Here is a 2,895-nt window from a genome sequence, read left to right as displayed (position 1 = left end):
TCTTTGAAAACACTCGCACGGGCGTGTGGAAGTACCGCCCGTGCGCGACTCTGAGGAAGCCGCCGCGCCCACTGTCGCTCTACGTCAGCCAGGAAAAATCACTAAGTATTTGCTTGCGTCGTGCGGAAATTCCCTGCATGACAGTGGACAATCACGGGGAGTGACCATGCGCCCACATGCGCTCTCGGGATGTAGAAAGGATGCGTCTGCGAAATCCACTGCGGGCGTGCGAAAAAAATACCGACGCAGCCGTGCGTTGGTCTGGGAGTTGCCCAGCGAGGCGAGTGCACACAGTGTGCTCTTAGGAAAAAATTCCTAAGTTTCTACGAGAACAACGCTGCCCGTGCGGTAATTCTACGGTACCGTGCGATAATCGCAAGGTCGCTCACAGGGGTGAGTCCACGCCCCTGTGCCTTCTCTGGATGAGCTCGTAATACAACCCCATGGGCGTGTGGAAATTCCACACGCCTGTGCGTTTTCTCTGGATGACTCAAAAAACTCTTCAGGCTCTACAGAAATTTTCTTAACATGTTTACACATTCAGAGCTTGCACTTTTATGCAACAATTACCAGTGAAAAACAATAGAAATAAGCTCAAACGAAGAAATCTTCGCCAAATCCACATGAAAACACACGATGACACAGAAATCCACCAAAATGAAAACAGCACAAGCATCTAAACATGAAGACACCAACACTTAACAAGTTATTCATGCAAAACTAAACTATGACTAGGAAAAGCAGTAAACACTTGGGTTACCTCCCAAGAAGCGCTTGTTTAACATTACTAAGCTTGACGTACCTCCTCTTACCTCACGAGTGTTCATAGATGAAAGTTGCCCTCTTACCATGGCTTGAAAGCATGATGAGCAAAGTCTCTTGAGAGTAGAGGGTGAATTGTCGAGCTTGGGACTACCTAGAAACGGTACATCATTCGGTTCACGCACATCTCCAACAGTCTTGGGGTGTTTCCGGTGGCGTCTCCTAGCCATCTTCATCTTCCGGAGCACTTTCTTCAAGATCCCCGGGGTAGACGGTTCTTCTTCAGTCGAACCAAGCATCATTACTTCTTTAATTTGCTCATCTTGGTCTAACAAACCCTCATACGGGTCCGTATTGAACATTTCCTGCATGTATTCATCAACAATCTCATCAGTAGTGTCTAGAAAATACAAAGTATCATCAAAATCAAGAGAATGCCGTATGACTTCAGCAAGACGGTATGTGAGCTTGTCATCTCCGACTCTCAAAGTTAGCTCCCCGCCGTCCATGTCAATCAATGCTTTGGAAGTCCGCAAGAATGGTCTCCCAAGTATCAAGGCTACATCCGCATCCTCATTGACGTCTAGCACTACAAACTCAACTGGAAAAATGTACTTGTCCACCTTGACAAGCATGTCTTCAATAATGCCCCTCGGATGTCGCACTGTTCGGTCAGCCAATTGCAAAGTCATCCGAGTGGGCCTAGGCTCGCCCAAGCCTTGCTTTTGAAAGAAAGTGTATGGCATGATGTTGATGCTAGCCTCTGAGTCCGCCATTGCCAATATTACACGGAATGATGAAGCTTCCCGGGTGTTTCTTCTTGTTCAGCATGTTCTTTTGCAACACCGCCGAGCAAGATGCATCTAAAATCACTGAAGCACTATCCTCCAACTTCCTCTTGTTAGTCAATAAGTCTTTCAAGAATTTCGCATACTTAGGCATTTGAGCTAATGCCTCGACAAAAGGAATATTGATGTGGAGTTGCTTGAACAAACTCAGGAACTTCTTGTACTATTCATCCCCTTGGTAATTCTTCAATCTAGAGGGATAAGGGATTCTCGGCTTGAAAGGTGGGGTTGCCACCTCCTTCTCTTTGCTTGTTCCCTCTTCAACCTCTATAACCTCTGGTGCGTGTTCTTTTGGCTTCTTACCCAAAATCCTACCTTCAACCTCACGACCACTTCTCAAAGTGATCACCTTCACATGCTCTCTAGGGTTGGTCTCGGTATTGCTTGGCAAGCTTCCATGTGGCCTTTCTGAGAGAGACTTCGCAATCTGCCTCACCTGATTTTCAAGGTTATGCAAAGAGGTGGTGTGATTGCGAAGTGTAGCCTCAACTGATTCAAACCTTGTATTTGAAGATTGCATAAATCTAGTTAAGGCCTTCTCCAAATCATTCATTCGGGTTTCCAAACCTGAAAATCTGTTTTCCACGTTCGGGGCTTATTGTTGGAAACCCGGTGGCCCCATGGCCTTTTGTGGACCTTGGTTCCTCCACGAGAAAATGGGATGATTCTTCCAACCTGGATTGTAGGTATTGCTATATGGGTTTCCTTGAGTCCTCATGCCATTACCTACAAAATCGACGTTCTTAACCGAAGATGCATCACCAATAGAGATCGGGCAATCGGAGGGAGCATGTCCTCCACCACACCCGGTGCAAGTACTCACGGCCGCCACTCTATTTGAAGTTAGAAGATCTAACTTCTTATTTAAATTTTCTACTTACGCCGCCAATGAAGTTACTGCATCTATCTCATGAAGACCAACCACCTTTTTCTTCTCCCTGGCATTCCATTGGTAGCTATTTAAACCCATTTCTTCAATAGGTTGACGGGCCTCATCGGGGTCTTGCTACCTAAGGTACCTCCTGCTGCCGTATCTAAGAGTTGTCTTGTACTCAGATTCAACCCGTTGTAAAAAGTCTGAACAATCATCCACTCCAGGAATCCGTGTTTTGGGCACTTTCTCAGGAGCTCCTTGAACCTTTCCCATGTCTCGAGTAGAGACTCCAATTTCGACTGTACAAAGGATAAGATCTCATTCCTAAGCTTTGCAGATTTTTCAGGAGGGAAATAACGAGCTAGAAAAGCTTCTACCATCTCCTATTATGTAGTAATCGAGGCTCTAGGT

The 2,895-nt window shown here is 46.0% G+C and overlaps 1 non-coding gene across 1 annotated transcript; it reads left to right on the top strand.

The window, feature by feature from the left end:
- The first annotated feature begins 2,709 nt into the window (after positions 1–2,709).
- On the top strand, positions 2,710–2,816 carry LOC120252264. The gene has a single exon (XR_005533808.1). It is a non-coding gene; the product is annotated as a small nucleolar RNA R71 (small nucleolar RNA).
- Positions 2,817–2,895: the final 79 nt, after the last annotated feature.

This window comes from Dioscorea cayenensis, chromosome 20, assembly GCF_009730915.1.
Source record: "Dioscorea cayenensis subsp. rotundata cultivar TDr96_F1 chromosome 20, TDr96_F1_v2_PseudoChromosome.rev07_lg8_w22 25.fasta, whole genome shotgun sequence".
Taxonomy (NCBI): Eukaryota; Viridiplantae; Streptophyta; class Magnoliopsida; order Dioscoreales; family Dioscoreaceae; genus Dioscorea; species Dioscorea cayenensis.
This window is presented reverse-complemented; position numbering and strand designations above follow the sequence as displayed.